The 18,638-nt window shown below is 43.6% G+C and overlaps 1 protein-coding gene across 1 annotated transcript in view; it reads left to right on the top strand.

Moving 5' to 3' along the window:
• The window catches only part of kcnh2b (potassium voltage-gated channel, subfamily H (eag-related), member 2b), a gene marked incomplete at both ends in the record, with an annotated part of 236,053 nt that overhangs the window by 138,501 nt on the left and 78,914 nt on the right, over positions 1-18,638 (top strand). The gene's annotated exons all lie outside the window — the stretch shown is intronic.

Raw genomic sequence — 18,638 nt, 5'->3', positions numbered from 1 at the left:
GTGTTTCTGTGTTGATTGGCACACTGCTGTGCCAATCAAACAAAGCTATGGGAAAATTGACTGGACTTCTGGAGACCTGGAACTCCAGTTATGCACAAAGCCAATTGTAGTCCTTTTGTGCAGTCTCACATGTGCATGCAAGTGGTATCTTTGTGTGTGTGTGTGTGTGTGTGTGTGTGCGTGTGTGTGTGTGTGTGTGTGTGTGTGTGTGTGTGTGTGTGTGTGCAAATAGTTAACTTGATTAGCATAATTCATTTTGAGTGTTGCTCACTGGAGGCTTGCATGTTTTCCTGGTGCGTTATTGCCATCTTAATTGAGTGAGAATGACACTCATTGAGCTGAGAGGAGTGAGGGCTGTGCTCTGTTGCAATGTTCCTCGCTCATAGTGGAGTAGGTTCAACAATGGAAGAACCCGAGTGCGGATTAGACATGTTTTAATTGACTCATTCTCTTCCAAGCTGTTCTTTTGTATTTCATTATAGGCTGTTGTGCAGTAAAGTTACCCAAAAAATGGAAATTATTCATCAATTAAAACCAGTCTGTCTTCAATTAAACTCATTCACACTCACCGTCACACATTTGCAGTGTCGGTGTAGGGCTGGGAAATATGACTTAAAATGAATATCACGATTATTTCAAACCTTTGCCTCAGTTGAACAGAACATTAATGTCCCATACAGTATCTGTCTTGGCCTGGGATGTGATGGGTATGAAGACCTGTGACACTGCTGCTTGGGTCTTCTACAACAGGGGTCTGCAACCTTTTTTTAATTAAGTGCCATGTTTTTATTTTCTAGGTCGTCAGTATGCCATATCAACATTAATTAATTTTAATGACACCACGTGTTTATTTAAAACCAAAAATACTCTCTCACACGCTTGCCAGTGTGCCAGTGATCACCCTCCTTTGTGCCAATGTTGGCACTGGTGCCTAAGGTTGCCTACCCCTGGTCTACAGTATGTTCTGACATTAGTTCTCCTGGGGAGTGTTGCTCCCCAGACATGCTGTCTGATGTCTGACAGACCACCATGCGCCACAGAAAACATTTCACTAGTTGGAAGAAACACACCATTGTGGAAGGTTTAAAGGTTTTATTGAATGAAAGAATGAAATGATGAGGAGGAGAGTGGGGGGAACGGGGCGTGGGTTCCGGGGGGGGGGGTCGCCGACCCTGAAGTCTTTGGGGAGGGGGTCGTGTGGCGCCTTAGATGGTCAAGAGCACGGGCCAAGGATGGCAGTGTGATTAAAATGGGGTTCCGGCGCGGGGAGTGGGCCCTCTGGTAGGACTCCAGAAGACTCTTACTGTATCTGCTGTAGGTGGTCCATAGTGCATCTGCACCATAAGACAGTGGGCAGGATAACTACTTTGTAGACCAGTAGCTCGGTCTTTGCTAAAGGCCGACCGGGTTGCCAGACCGGTTAAATCTCTGTTCTTTTGCTTGTTTCTCATCTTTTGGAAATATTCAAATCGGCAACACAAGTGGATTATTTTAAGCCTGGTGTCTCGGTACATTATTATACATATCACATCCCTGCTATGGGAGTTAAGAGGAATATGTATAATCTTCTATTTCAGTGTGTCTAGCTGTAGCTTACGTGTCTCTCTCTCTCTGAACGACTACAGAGAACAGAACGCTAATCCAACGTCAATGACGCAATACAATGCAAACCCTAATGCGTTGTCCTGTAAGAGATACAGCTGGCAAACCCGTAACCTTGGTTGGTGTGTGTGTGTGTGTGTGTGTGTGTGTGTGTGTGTGTGTGTGTGTGTGTGTGTGTGTGTGTGTGTGTGTGTGTGTGTGTGTGTGTGTGTGTGTGTGTGTGTGTGTGTGTGTGTGTGTGTGTGTGTGTGTGTGTGTGTGTGTGTGTGTGTGTGTGTGTGTGTGTGTGTGTGTGTGTGTGTGTGTGTGTGTGTGTGTGTGTGTGTGTGTGTGTGTGTGTGTGAAAACCACTGGTACCCAGATAGAATGTACAGATGGTGGGGCCAGCACCAGCTGTATGTGACTCCAAAGGCTCCAAATTACTATCTATGGTGACATTACACACATATACAAGGATGGATACACTATACTACAATGTAGTCATATCTCAAATATATTTGTGAAAATATGTTTCCTAGGGTATTTGTTTTGATCATTATTTTCATCTTCTGGGGAAATACATGAATGTATTTTGACTATGTTCTTTTATATTTATTTTTGAGGGGCACTATCCCCTCCTATGTCCAGCTTTGAGGGTGTGTGTAAACACAAACATTGTCCTAACAAAAACATTGAATGCCATTGATAATGAATGGCCATTTTTGAGCATTTGTTCCAACACAAACATTAAATGCCATTGCCATTGACAATGAATGGCCAGCTTTGAGTGTTTGTGTGAACACAAACATTGCGTAAACACAAACATTGAAGACGAAGGTGAGGACGCAAATTCTGATTGCCCGGGCCCGGAATGAGATTATGTATATGATAATGCACGGTGATAAGAGCTTCCCTCACTTCACACATGTGTGATTCAACACACCAATACTGCATTCTCAAAGAGACAACAATTTACAAAAATTACCCTCATTGACCTGCAGATGGCAGCAGCTGGCAAGGCAACCTGACAGCTCTCACCAGTCCCTCAGTGGAGCAGTGAATAAAATGTAGTAAGGCAAACAGAGCTAAATTATTCATCTCTTCCATAATACATAATACATCTAACTCTAAACTAGAACAGATGCAGATGTATTTTCTCCCACAATTAAAAGGAATACTTGCGCTCGCACTTTGCAATTACTTACAATTACTGTTAATGTAGGGCTGTTGTTTCAGAGCACATGTTTTCACTCACTGTGAATATATTTGAGTGCATCGACAAGTGGCTGAAGTATAAAATGGAAATGTTTAGTAGTCTCAAATCTACACGACTTGTCATATGCCAGCGTTTTAGGCGTGCGTGCGCGATTGTGAGACGGATAAATCTAAAGACGGTGGAGGTAAAGGATGACAGTGAAGTAAGGTCTTATTTAGTGTTTGGACTGGCAGACAATCTGCCACAATGCGCGCGCGCACACACACACACACACACACACACACACACACAGAGAGAGAAAGAGAGCTTCTCCTGCCAAGCAACATTTCAGATCCAACTCAACCACAGTGGGATCCAATGGAGAATGACTTACAACAGCCAGCAGCAAAGTGGTCGGAGCTTTCCACGTCTGTCTCAAACTCTTAAGTGGGCTACACAATGGAACCAAATGGACCCGTAAGCGGTCCCGTTTGGACGGTCCTTTGTAGTTCTCAGAGTCGACACTCCAGAACACTCTGCTAAATTGAAGTTGGCAGGTGTTGGATCAGTGCATATGGTGTACAGTATCGTATGAATTAGGAAGACTGTCTGATGGGCCTCTGTCTGTAGTTGAGACTATGGTGGCAACCCAGTTGAAGGTTTGATAAAATAATTGATTAATAATCTTTCCAGGACATGTACTTATCATCGTACATCATCATGACATCTCATTCCGGCCAATCACAATTTGCTCAAAAGTGTCCATTTATTATTAATGTTTGTTTGCGGACAAAATTGTGGTTACACAAACAAAAAGCTGGACATAGGAGTTAACACTTGTTTCTTGTAGCGACTCAAGCTTGTTGACTGAAAACCCTTAGTTAATTCCTTGAGTTTAACCATTTCAACTCTGGCATAAGTGGTTATTTTATTTCCTGATTGGTTTGTGACTGCAGGAAGGCAATAAGTCAGACATACGGTGGTGTGCATGTCGTACAGCTATGCTGGAGATTTAATTGTCCCAGGAGTGTATAGACAGAGCGAGGCACTTGATAAAGAGCTGCTTTAATTGTTCCAATTAGCCACAGAGCACATGCTTTGAGTGGGCACACTATACTAATGAGACCTTTTTGACCAGATTTAGCTCCAATTAAGCTGGCTGGTCCCACATATTCTTTATTGTTGGCATCACTGTCTCCTATTTGCACGTGTCACAATGCTAAAAAAAACAACTAAACAGAAAATACATTTCCAGCTGCGTCGCCAATTTAAGCCAATCAGGAGAGACTACCCATTTATCGGCTTAATTTTATATAGTGTTCCAATTTTGTCTGCTAATTGCTTGCTAATTTCTTCCAATTGCACTTGTTTATATACTCTCCTAAATAGCTAAGTAGTGAAAATGCATTTTCTGTTTACTAAAGAGCAAACACTCTATACAGTAGCAGTGGAGAGACGGGTGGCAGCCGGAATGTAGACGGCACCCGGGAGCAGTATGGGTCGGCGCCCCGGCCTGTGTCTTCCGTGAGGAAGAAGCCCAAAAAATCCCCACGGTGAGGCCTTTAGGAGGGCCATTCAAGCCTCAAGCGGAGCCTGCGGCACCACCAAGGGCAAGGTGGAGCCTGCGGAACCGTTGCGGCTCGAGAATCCACCATTCTTGAATAAAGTGCCTGGTGTTGGGACCTGGGAGTCTGGTGCAACACACAGGGGCTGGACCTGGTGAGAGCAGGAGTGGTAGTGGAGTGGTTTATGGTGAGGTCTGTTGTGCAGAAGCAGGCAAACGCTACTGAATAAATCCTGCACTGAGTCTGTGATTATATAGGACGTATACAGTATAGGGTGCTAATGTATACTGCAGTCGTTACATAATTACATACTGTATTTTCTCTATATTTCTTTAATGAGATGGTTTTTAAGCATAACTGTGTGTGTGTGTGTGTGTGTGTGTGTGTGTGTGTGTGTGTGTGTGTGTGTGTGTGTGTGTGTGTGTGTGTGTGTGTGTGTGTGTGTGTGTGTGTGTGTGTGTGTGTGTGTGTGTGTGTGTGTGTGTGTGTGTGGAGGCAGTGGAGCGTGAATGCTTAGACTAGTGTAATTTGGCTACACATAAAAAATCTTTTCCTTGACACTACATAATTTATGTACCGGAGAAAGTACACTTTTGGCGTGATGACAGAAATTGGTTCTCATTTGGTTTATTCATGGCTTTCCTTAGTACTTAGTTCCATGTAAGAGCATAAGGTGTGCTGTGTACAGCCATCATTTGTATCACCGTTGCTCTCGTCCTTGTTTGTCCATATTTTTAAATTCCCTACTTCATCATCATACTAACTACAGTCTCATGCCGCAGAAGTAGCAAACGTCCAAACTTCAAGATCACAACATGTTGCATAACGTGCACATTGTGAGCTTCTAGAATTGAGACTCCAGGTCTGTTGCACATTGTCCAGACAGTAAACAGAGACTATATCCTATTAATAGCTCCCTCCTCGATATTTTTCGAGCATCCTCAGAATGCTCTACCTGGCAAATTTTAGATGTGTGTGCCTTTTTTTTTTACGTCTTAAGAGAACTCATACTCCACTCCCTGAGTTGGACATGAGTTTGCACAAGCTCTCTAGTAGTGTGTGTGAAGTGAATTATTCAAAGACATGTAGGTATGTATTTTTAGCACTCTAGCATGTTTTATGGTTTAATGAGAGGCCAGTTGTTTTGCAAAGAAATACTCATGTGGCCTGGTCTCAATATACGGGGGACACAGTCGTGAAGAGATGTGTAGCGTACAGTATACTGCATAGTATGTGTCGAAGGAAGTGAAATATCGGCTAACATTGGTATTGGCAGATAATCAAATGATCGGATCGGGAGCAAAAAAACTTGATCGGGTCATCCCTAGTAAATGCACCAGGTCACATTTAAAATTTAAATTAACGCAATCACTTCATATTTTTTTAATATCACACAAATGTGAATCAAGCACAGAATACTCACTTGTATTTTATTTATTTATTCTAAGCCATTTTCCACACACCAAATCACATTCTTGGCAGACGACACACCAGGGAGCCGGGCTCTTGTGTGACACTAAAGGTGGAGATAGATAGATGCGCATGTGGTGTAAGGTCCCAGTGCACGGGGCATGTCAGTTAAATGGCCTGGAATCGAGTGGAAACAGGGGAACACATAAAGCACTCTGCCCCCTCAGGACTGTCATTTAGCGATCCAGCTGCCTCGGTACCTCAAACTGATTGAGTGTCTCGTCAACGCTGTGCACAGTGGAGGAATACATATTCCCGTTGCGTCGATGCAGCCTTATTTATACCTGCGCAAAGGTGTGCAATTTCACTCATAATGGATATGAAGCATCAGCTGACAAAGTACCTAAATTCACCTGCGGGCGTCGCTGTTGAGGGATTGTGCCTGTCAATCATCGCCTCTGCTCTGCCCCGCCGCCCAGGGGGTGGGAATTAATGTCAGCACCAATCAGGGCAATTACAGTACTTTTCTGAGCCTAATTATTCATCAAACCCCAGAGCCCCAGACCACAGAAAATCCACTGTCAATGTTCAAAGTTCCATTTTTATGGGTGTAATTGAGGTCAGGAAAAAAAAGATTAATAATGTCTTGAAACCTTTAAAATCACTTGGATTTAAGCATGTCGGACGGCGCATTAGGACAGGTGCCGTCCTAGTGATAATAATATTGAGTCATGATTGGTGAAACAGGTCAAACACATGCAGGACATACAAAGTGCAAATGATGTAACATGCATATTTATGACCAGAGTGACTTTGAATTAGGTGTCTCCTTTGAACACATGAGCTCATTTCTGAGCAGCTGAGCTAATCTATATTTAGATGGCCAACCCATCCAAAAAAAACATTAAAGCTAAACATTGATTTAACGCTCTATATAGTTGGCATTGAGTGAACTAGAGCGGTGCACTTTGGGCACTGGCCTACGATGCAATGAATGCCCCGCCACCCAGTTATTACGTCTGTGTCCCTTGTATGCCCATATATATGTGCTTACGTGCCGCTTTTGCCCTTGGAGTTAGCACATTTTGATGTACAGTATTATTTATTGTCATTATCTCAATTAATTCCACAAGTAATAAACGCTGATCTCAAAATTAAAACTTGAACACAGTGGTCGAAGTGGGGTCCAGTGATCCCCATTGAGAAGGTTCCAGGGGTCTCCAGCAGAATTAGTTAATAGCACGAGTTTAACCCCATACCCTGTACATAAATAAATAAAGCTCTATTTCTTGTATAGCACCTTTTTAAGAACAAGTCACAAAGTGCTTAACAGAGAAAATATATAAAAACATAGCATGGATCATAGAGGCACATAATACAATAAAATACACCAACACCAACAGAAGATAACAATAAAAAGTCACAAATCACATGGGTAATGCAGCTTTGTAAAAATGAGTCTTTAGGAGTGATTTAAAACGGGGCACAGACTCGGCAAGCCTGTTCTCCCGGGGCAGGGCGTTCCAGAGTGATTGCGAATGCAGTTTTTACAGTTTTTTGCAGCCTGATTTTATTGAAAGAAAGGCCTTGCCTTGATTATCTTAGCTCACGAGCTGGCTCGTAAGGGTCTAGTTAAATCAGAAATGTAAGATGGAGCAAGGCCGGACCTAGCCTTGAAAGTGAATTAAAGTATTTTGAAATCAATTCTGTATGAGACAAGCAGCCATTGTAGGGTGGCCAAAATAAGGGTAATGTGATCAAATTTTCTGGAGCCTGCTAGGAGGCGAGCTGCAGCATTCTGAATGAGTTGTAACCGGTTTATGGATTTTTTTGAGAGGCAGGAGTATAGGGAATTACAGTTGTCAACACGAGAGTAAATTAATGCTTGGATAACTTTTGTGAGGTCGGGGCGGGAAAGAAAGGGTTTGACTTTAGCTATGTTTCTAAGGTGGTAAAATGAAGACAACTTTTGTTATGTGACCAGTTGACCACCTACTGTAGGGAGAGGGTCCCCTGGAGGTACATCAGCTATTTGAAAATGGCTCACAACACTGTGAGCTTGTAGATCTGCTATCTTGGGAAAAACATCTTGGGGGGGAATGAAATGAAATCGTACCCAGAAGTTATGCGCCAACGCCTACTGAGAGGCAACTACTGTTTGGCCTTGACGGCCCATACATCCAAACAGAAAAGTCCTGATTCTACTAAACAACATTAAACTCACCAACATTGCAGCTGTACGGAAAGCTTGAATTAGCTCTTTCTATCTGCAAAGTTTTTATTAAATACAAATCCCCCATAGACGTGTTATGAGCTACTTTCTGTCAAGAAATGCCATTGGAAGCGCTCGTTTTCTCTAACGAAACGTGCTGCTGCTTCCTGCATTATGTGACATTTAGAAACGGGTGGTACGCAAGACTGTTGAGCCATTAACAACGAGCGCTTCCAACCTCCAATGCACCATGCTGCACACTCAGTCTAGATGAGGGTGGCGTGTCCCAGTGGAAAAGTAAATGGTAAATGGTGCATTTACAGTATATAGCGCCTTTATCCAAGGCATACATATTCACCCATTCACACACACATTCATACACCGATTGCGGTGGAAGCCATGCAAGGTACCAACCAGCACATCGGGAGCAATTTGGGGTTCAATGTCTTGCCCAAGGACACTTCGACATGTAGACAGGAGGAGCAGGGATTCGAACCGCCGACCCATGGATCATTGGACGACCTGCTCTACCTCCTGAGCCACAGTCGTCACAGTGGAAAAGTGATGCATGTGCATAATCTCTAATGAACATTAGCTGGTTGAATAACCTAGGCGCACACAGACGCACACGCACGCACGCACAACGTCAGGCATGTACCCACAAGAATACATTATAGACCTGCACAGTGCACACACGCATGCATGGACACAGGCCAAAACGGTGACACACCGTAGTGTGACGGGAGGTGGGCGTTTCACATGACAATGGAGGCTGTGAAAACAGTGAGCGTCAGCGGAAACAAAAGGCAGAGAGGAGATGACAGAATATGTATATATATATAGATGACACCTATGCTGGTAATCCAGCCTGACGGCGTGTCGCGGGTTCGAGTCCCGATCCCGATGACCTTTGCCGCATGCCCCCCCCTCCACCCCCAATCTCTAGAACGAGACATAAATAAAAAGTGAAAGAGTGATACATAATGATGAGAGAGACATAAATAAAAAGTGAAAGAGTGATACATAATGATGAGAGAGACCAAGACCAGACAGAAATAAAAAGTGAAAGAGTGATACATAATGATGAGAGAGACATAAATAAAGAGTGATACATAATGATGAGAGAGACCAAGACCAGACAGAAATAAAAAGTGAAAGAGTGATACATAATGATGAAAGAGTGATACATAATGATGAGAGAGACCAAGACCAGACAGCGTACTCTATTGCACACTTTAACACACTTCATCTATTCATCCCTTCACCTCATGTCTGACCAGACCACTTCACTCTGTCCTTGTGTCCTCTCACTATCACTGATGTCTCTTCTCTCCCCTTTCTCGTCTTCCCCGGCCCCTCTCCTGCTCTCCACTCTCCTTTCTCCTTCTCTTTTTTACAACCTACAGCCACTCTCTCTGCAGTCTCTACTCTGACCCATTTCTGTGGCCCTGGCCCCATTAATCACCATGGTCCAGACCCATAGCCGCCCACCTCTCTGCCCGTACGCCCATCCTCACCAGGGCTCTAGGTTCAGACAATAACTAACCATTGATTGGCCCAGTCATTTATGTTGCTTTGATTATGACTCTGGTTGTGTGTTAGAGCCAACTTGGTTATCGTCACACAGTAGTGCCATGAAACCGCGGCCTAGAAATGCAGAAGAATCTTGTCAATTATCTGGAATAATGTGCAGCTTGTCCATCACAGTGTTGTCTTGTGGCAGGTGAATAGGTTTATTTAGTTTGGAAACTACTGTATGTGCTATGTGGTGCAGAGAATTCTGTACTAATTGGACCCGTGCAAGTCTCTTGATAGCAAACACAGGTGTTAGGCAGTGAGCTCTGTGTTGTGCATGGATTCTGGAGTCAGAACCCGGGTGTATTTATGTTCACATTTAGGAGACACACCATGTACTTATTAATTAGCATTTTTGCTAAATCGAGTGTATTTACTTTGCATTTATGTAATGTTCATTAATATGCACTGTCCCGTCTAAATAAACAAATTAAGTAAAGTAAAGTTGCCCCCATGATCTGATTCCGCATAAGCTTTTGAAGATGGCAAAGATTCAGACTGGGTTAGCATTGTAGTCAGAAGCCCAGTCTATCACAGTGTGGTGGGGGTGGGAGGCACAACTGCATTTCTGGCGAAATGGATGCAGAGGCGCTGACATTTTTCTCACCCAGTGTCAATTGTCAAATCAATCGATCAAAATCAATTCACCTGACAGGGGGGAGTTTCACTGGTTGGATGTAGCGTGTGGAAGGAACACGTTATTCCAACCAGCTCCTTTCCCCTCCTACCTACCTACTCTAGCGGTCCAATATCAAACTTGTCAGCAAATTGTCCATCTACTGATAAAACAAACCAGAAAGGATTGGTGCGACTCCGTGCCTTGCCTTGTTTTTTTCTGGTGATGTATAGACAAATTCACAGAGGCTTGCCTGGATGCGGCCATTACTGAGGTGTACCATTAAGTGCAGCAGCACTGATTAGCTACACCTGGCCTACGGAGCACCTGCTCCATGGATTACACCTCAGTAATGGCCGCTCCCAGGGCACCCCTCTGTGAATTCGTCTATAGAGATGCACCTCGGTGTGCGAATTGTTGCTAAGTGGTTAGATAGCCTTTTGCTGCTGCATCAACTACCCCACTCTCTCCACACACAGACACACACCTCACTACTGTATGTCTGCACCCTCCTCCCCACACAGTACACACAGAGAGCTGAACTTTCTAAGGTCAAGGCCAACACTATGAACAGCAGATCAATAGCTGACTATGCCTGTCACATGCACCCTCTCTCTCTCTCTCTCTCTCTCCCCCCCCCCCCCCCTCTCTCTCTTAAGCGCCTTTGTGATTTGTGATGTGCCTTTGTGTTCGTCAGCTGTTCTGGGGACTGTAGAAGATCTCCAGAGAGTATCCTGCAGGTTTCGGCTCATAGTCAGCCACAGGAGAATGAACAGGAAGCTTGCCATTTAAAGCAGCCATTATCCATGATCCTGGCTTGGAACCTTGAGCCCAGTGGAAATATCACGATAAATACCAACACCAAAACGGTGTCACGGCTATACTGCCTCAACGCAACGCAACAGGGACTAGAGGGATGCCTGGATCCAGCTCCAAACACGAGGCCGGTGTCATGTAGAGCCATCACAGCTCACTATGTACATGTAATGTCACGAAGCACCTCCATGGCCATGAAATCTCGACAATCCTCACTTGCCTGAAGTGAAGTGAAAGTGAAACTTAAGGATAGCATGAAAGTTCCCCAGGGCTCTACACAATTTGTCCCCTTCTTGTTTCTACACCAAATCTCTTTGACGAAAGCTCCGGTCATGTGCTGTACTGTAGATTGGCTGTGTGTGTGTGTGTGTGTGTGTGTGTGTGTGTGTGCGTGTGTGTGCGTGTGTGCGTGTGTGTGTGTGTGTGTGTGTGTGTGTGTGTGTGTGTGTGTGTGTGTGTGTGTGTGTGTGTGTGTGTGTGTGTGCGTGCGTGCGTGTGCGTGCGTGCACGTTTGTTAACAAGGTGCTGAACCAGAAATGTATTGGTCTGTCACCACCTCAGTGCAAGCTGTACACACAGATGGTCCTTACATCCAGCCAATTAGATCGGATGACAGACACTGAGAAACCACACACAAACAAACACACACACACACACACACACACACACACACACACACACAACATGGTACATTTATATAGTAAATGAGGCATGTTTATAGTAAACGAGGCTGTTCTATAGTAAATGAGGTAGTTGTATACGTAGTAAATGAGGCATGTACATAGTAAATGGTGCATTGCAGTGGTAGTGGGCCAAAGTATATACTGCTGGTCAAATATTACTCCAATACAAAAGAAAGTTACTCAGCAAAATGTGTAGTTTAGTTAAAGTACTATACTTTATTTAAAACATGCTTGTGTATTAAAATCTACAAAGTACATTTTCTTTTTTTAACACCATTGCATTGCTGTGAAATTTAGACAACTTTTCAAGACATCGATAATAGTGAAAATAGCATACCGGTATCTACAAGCTCACAACACATTGCAATATGTTGTGAGCTTGAAGATATATTTTCATTATATTTGAAAGAGCCGTTTTGCTCAAGGACACTTTGGCACTACTAACCCAGGGGGAGCCGGTGATCGAACCGGCAACCTTTTGATTCCCAATCGTCTGCTCTACCTCTTGAGCCACTGCCCCCCCCCCCCCCCCCTCCAATATCAGTGCAGAACTATTAAATCCTCAAATCTAGAAAATTCTATATTATTAAATTATAAGATTTTGTGAATGTTTGGTTGACTTAGATGCCCTGCAGCCGTGATCATCACAAAATCCCTTTAGGAAACAGCAGGATTTGAGTAACGCTACAAGGGTCACGACCACTGATTACCCAGGAGAAATGTATTCAAGATGAACTGAAACGTCCTCGGGATGAACTTAACCTCACTTGCTCTGCTGTGGCTTTGTTCCGTCCGTAAGCCGATCCGTCCCGGTTTGCCTATATAGATTTGTCCATTTTTAAGCTGTCCTTGATTCCCTGTTGATATCCTAGCAAACTCCTCCCCTGTCGAACACAGATTCAACCTCTCTAATCCTATACTCCTGTGACCATGGGGTTCCCCAGGGGTCTGTGCTCGGTGCCCTCCTTTTTTTTCTAAGCCAAAAAATAGCAGTTCATGTAGAGTTCGTGTGATCAAGCCAAGTGGAGAGCAGATTGCATTGCATTGCATAGTGAACAAGAGGCTAAATCAAGGAAGCCGAGCGAGAGACTCCTGTGATGTTTCACTTTGGGAATCGAACTTTTAAATGCTGAAACAGTGTTGACATGAGTTGACACGACATGTTATGTTGATGATGAACCTCACACTTTAGTGGGGCACATACTGTACTAAACACTGCATGCTGAACCAGGCCTAGTACATAATTGGCGGTACATAATTATCATATTACCTAGACACACGCACGCACGCACACACGCACGCACACATTTGTGCGTGTGCGTGCGTGTGAGTGTTTTCATTCCGGCATCACTTTTCACAGTGTCCAACTGTCCAACCAGCCGCAGTCTGCCGCTCTGAATGTTGATAGCAACATTCTGTGGTCAGACGGTGTCTGCTGGCATAGACACTGTTTTGGAATACCTAGATAATAGATTTGTGCTGTGAAACATCACAGGAGAGTCGGCCTTTTCCCCTTCCTTGTTTTAGCATATTTAGCATTGATTGCTTGATCATTTTATTAGACAATAATATGCAAACAGTACAGGGTACTCTGTACAGGGTGTCGAGCACATTTTGGTCCAAAAGGACAGCACCGAAGAAAGACCTTGCGGTCTTGTTTCCATTCGGGTCCCATGAAGAGGTGGGGCAATTACCTTCTCACCCCTTTTCAGCCCCTTTTTAAAGGAAACCAGTGATTTGCTTGTTTTGAGGGAAGGGGGCAGGGCATTCACACCTGAGTGGCAGTGTTGTGGAAGGTGAATTTACCCATATTTGTTCTAGTGGAACCAGATCATTATTCACACTCCCTCTAGTGTTGTGGTTGTGGGAGTCGCTTGCTGGGTAAGAAAATGGGCACTGATGGCATGGAGGATGGATGGCATGCATTTACAGTTTATGAATGTCAGTCCTATTTTCAATTGCTTGACTCTGTCTTTTACCCGGAGCCATCCTATGCTATCAAAAATGTGTTGGAAAAAGGTGGGTCATCATGAAATGCACCATTTTCTATATTTATAAATGCACAATTTACTTACATTAACTCTATATCTACTGCTAGATGTTAAATAACATAAACCCCAGAACAGTGCCATCATACGCATTCACTTTAAAAGACGGAGTTTGCCCATTTCATCACGTTTCACATTACATTGCCCAACCTTGAAAGAGAACATGGGGATTGAGAGTAGAAGCTCTTAATGTTGATAGTGATGCCAACAGACACGGTTTGACCACAGACTGCATTATTCATGTGTCCTTCGTTACCAAGCTTCTTCTATCCGCCTATAATCGCCCCAAAACAAACACTTAAAAGTTGAATATTGTATTCTCTGTTGCAGGCTATGCATTATAGCTTAATGCCACGGTCAGTGGACAAAAAAGGACAAAGCCTGCAACAAAATGCCCAGAGGTGGTGGGGGGGGGGGGAATTAAAAGACTTCAGTGCACTGTGCCTACACATGTTGCGACTGCAGGTCGCAACATGTGTAGGCACAATGCAAGGAATAAATGCATTCGCCATGTATCCGAAGGAAGTCTGATCCAATCACTTTTAGATTTCTCCAGTTTAATCCTGAGTTTAAGGTTTGTAGTGTTCAAGATCTGATTTTAGGCATGTTTAAGCCTCCAGGAAAATCCGTGTTGAGGTTCTTAATCCACTGTTTTTCATTAAAACGTCTTTGTTCTACTGTCCAGTTAGGATTGTGTTGAAGTCCAGCGCATTTTAGAGCTTCAATGCCGTGAGCCATGAAATGTTGCACCAATCTTGTGGTTGTCTTTTTGGCATTGTTAATATTGTATCAAGCCTATTGCTTTGATTAGAAGGCAGCAAATGCCCTTATTTCTTTCTTAATGGATGCATCTTGCACATGTAGAAAGAGCCGCCCATCTTAATATCTCTTTGCAGAAAGCAAATACCAGATAATAATATTATCTGTGGTTGTGATGATATTATCATCAGATCGACTATTAATCTCTCCACAGTCCATGGCCACCACATTTTAAAACTGTTAGATATTTAGTTCAACTTCACCTCCGATGCAGTAAAAGCAACTTTCCCTAGTCTCGACAAAATATTCAGACAGAAACCCAACTTTGGCTCCGCTTCATTTGGATGCAAATAGGCTATGTTAGACTTTGACTAAAGATAAAGATGCCCTTAAAACTTTATACGCCAGCCTGTTTTTATATCTACCGAAGCCAATGAACGATCCATATTTTGACATTTACGCTATATGGCGCTGTTGACTATTTATGCCACTTTTTGCCCAGCGGACCATGGCAGAGCTGAATGTTTAATGGGCACAGCTAACCTTTTGGACAGACCGTCTGCAAATAAAACTGACTGAAGAGAGAACGCTTATCTCCCGTCTTCTCCCAATGTGGTGGCTGTGTGCAGATTGTTCATTTGGTTAGTGGTACTGTAAACACAGATGTGGCGCTCCCATGCTCTGTCAAGAGAACCACCCACAGGTCCTGTCAATCAGTCTCCACAATGTCTCGCCCTGTTTTCTATATTAGTGATATGTGTGTAAATGTGTAATACGTGTAGTATACGTACCATACTCAACACACTCACTCAACACACACACACAAAGTACACACATACACGCACACACACACACACCCGCACACACACAGCGCACATGCACACGCACACACACGTTTGTTATAGTACGGAAAACAATGTATTTCTTAACTTTTTGTATAGGCCTACTTGTATATTTCACAATGATGTGTGATATATCCCCAAATTCCAAGACACACCTGGACTTATCTCACTGTGCTCTGTTTCGAAAACCCCTTCTGCTCTGCTTTGTATTCTATATTATAATTGTGTGTGTGTGTGTGTGTGTGTGTGTGTGTGTGTGTGTGTGTGTGTGTGTGTGTGTGTGCGTGGTGTAGATTGGCTGTGCGTGCGTGCCATGTACTGTAGATTGGCTGTGCGTGTGAGTTCCCGCGAACTGATGCACACAATCAATCTCATCTGGTATTCACAATGAGTGCAACACAAGCAACAGCTGGACCTTGGAACAGATGGAAGCTGTTATGTTCTCATCTGTTATTGATTTAATCTATTACATCCTTGTTTACAGTAGTTTCTTCTAACAAGTCAGACATTGGACTAGACAATGTGTTGTACTTTTAATCCTGTCTGGGTCAACTCACACTAACTTTCTAGTGCCTACTTGGCAGCCAGGTTATTGTTATTCTAGGCACGACATACAGTAGCTGCTGAATGGAAAGTGAGCAGTGTGCTCGTATAAGCTCCCTCTAGAAGTTGTTTATATGTTGTTTGTTCGTATTTATTTATTGTCTCCACCAGGCCGAAGGCATGGGGAGACATGTTTTGCAGTACATCCGTCCGTCCGTCTGTGAACAGCTAATCTCCGGCACCGTTAACCAAACACATTTTTGGAACAAAATGCCTCAAATCATCCAATTTCCGTCAATGGTGTGAGAACAAAATGTGCACCCTTTCCACATTTGGCCTATTCTAGCACCACCAGGAGGCCACAACCTGACCTGGCCTGGTGGAGACCCTCGCCCAGAGGGGCTCTTTGTCTAGTTTAGTTCATGGAAAGTGAGAAGGCGCTGCTGCAAGCAGAGCAGGTCTCAGAGGACGGTAGGACGGCTGCTTGGTATCTTATGCCACAAGGCATCCTGCAGTACAAAGGAAACAAAGGGATCATAACGTGTTACAGGATAGTTTACATTACACATGGCCTGTCCCTGTCCTCTACTTCCATCAACTGTGTCGTTATTTAACAAAGTATAATGTTAATCTTGACTCTTGACAGTAAGTATACTGTTAAAGTTAGTTAGTTAGTTAGTTAGTTAGTTTCATTTATTGTCCACGTGTGGAAATTTGTCTTCGGTCAGTAGACAGTAAAAAACAAACAGTTACAACAACAGCAACTTACAAGTTACACAATTATTTTCTCATGGCAAAAAAGTGCAGGACAACAGTGGCAAATACATTGGAAAAACAACAAATCTAGCGAGACATGGTATCATTTAGTATAAAATAATTCTAGTATCAAGGAATCTTCCAGCCACAGCTCGGCTCCTCTGATGCGTGGCCCGTTCTCTCCCTCCATCTCCATCTTATCTGTGGTGCCAGGCAGGCAGTGAGGGTGTCAGACTGACTTGTGACTCATTTCACTCTCCGTGCTGTCAGACTGTCCCTAGCAATGAAACTGGTAGTTACTGTCTGGGGCTGGACATTAATCACATCAGGATTACTGTATGTCGATACTGTGTAATGAACGAGAATAATATCGTCTGGGATTTTGGATATTGTTTTAGGCTTTTCTGCCTTTATTGATAGATACAAGTGGAGATTGACAGGAAAGAAGGAGAGAGAGAAGGGGAGTGACATGCAGCAAAGTTCGTCATGAGCGGGACTCGAACACGTGATGCGCTGTCAGGCCAGAATTTCACGGGACTGCGCCCACTTGCCTCTCCCTCTCAGTGAAAATGAATTGCTGACGTAGTTACTGCGTCACTCGCTCCTCGTCTGAAACGGCCTATTACTGTATATTACCTGAGACAGCCAGTGAACGTTCTCTTCAACTCACAAGCCGGAGGGCAAACTATAGGCGGACAACGTTTTGAATGATTTCATAATAAACAACACTCTGTACCCTCTTTGACATGGTATGATAGCATAACTCAAATCAAAAGTCTCACATACATTAGTTCAAATGTGCTCTGTGACTATTATCAGGTCCTGAAACTGCACTATAACCGGTCCAAGTATGATCCATTTTGCCTAAATCCAATAATCCTGTCAGTGCTGCTCACTCCTTTGCCCTGTTGCCCCGTTTAGGAATATCTGCAAATAGATTTGCGCTGTGAAACATCACAGGAGAGTCTCTCTCTTCCCTTCTGTGTCTCTCTCTCTCTCACCTTCCTTGTTTTAGCGCGGCCAATTAATCAGTATAATCGGCCTGTAGCATTCTTCTAAGTGAGCACTAAAGAGGATTTATTGAAGCTACAGTATGTGCCTTGACTCAAATAAACACCGCAGTGAGTGGACATGAACTGAAGAGGAGAGCATTGAGAGTACAGGGCGATCCGATAGCTGAGCGGTTAGGGTGCGTAGTTGGGAATGCCTTCTTAACCCATACGTTGTGTAGTGGTGTCCCTCAGGGATCTATACTGCACTAGTGTCTCTTTGTTTCGCACTATACAGTACATTAAATATACCTTTCAGCAAAGGTTTTCTCCAGACTGTTCACTCTGTGTCATCCCCTGTCTCTCTCTCTCTCTCTCTCTCTCTCTCTCTCTCTCTATCTCTCTCTCTCTCTCTCTCTCTCTCTCTCTCTCTCTCTCTCAATATAGCATTAATGCTGGAAAAATGTTGTTACAAAACCATTATGTCTAGGGGTAAAGGTAATGTAATATAGATAGGAGAAACGGAAACCAAGGCCGTAATGCAAGAATTTATTCAATAGTATAATGAATAAATTAAGAATCAACAATAGTTAATAAATGGCTCTTAACTCACATGAACAAAATAAACGGAAATCCAAAACAAAACTAAAGCTATTCCTTTCCGAAGGGAATAGTTTATCTAAACAAAACTTTACAAATAAGGGAACAAAACAGTTGGCGACATGAAGTAGTACGGCGGATGGGGGAAAGACCTTGGAAGTGTTTCCCCAGCTGGGCATGAATGGGCTATGTAGGTGAGAGAGCCACGGCCGTTAGTTCGCTCACGTGACCGTCAGCCAATCAGGGAGGTTGATCAGACCTCCATGGTCATGACCGACAGGGCAAAGCCAGACACCAGGCTGGTGACAATGAACCTGTCTGACGATCCATTAACATACTCTGCATGGGATGAGAGTTAGCCTAATACAGGTTCATGACAACTGCTGCTCAGGTATAGATATATATATATATATATTAGAAGACATCTAGGCCTAAGATAATCCACATA

This window comes from Protomyctophum bolini (assembly GCF_963924005.1).
Source record: "Protomyctophum bolini genome assembly, chromosome: 21".
In the NCBI taxonomy this organism is placed as follows: domain Eukaryota; kingdom Metazoa; phylum Chordata; class Actinopteri; order Myctophiformes; family Myctophidae; genus Protomyctophum; species Protomyctophum bolini.
This window is presented reverse-complemented; position numbering and strand designations above follow the sequence as displayed.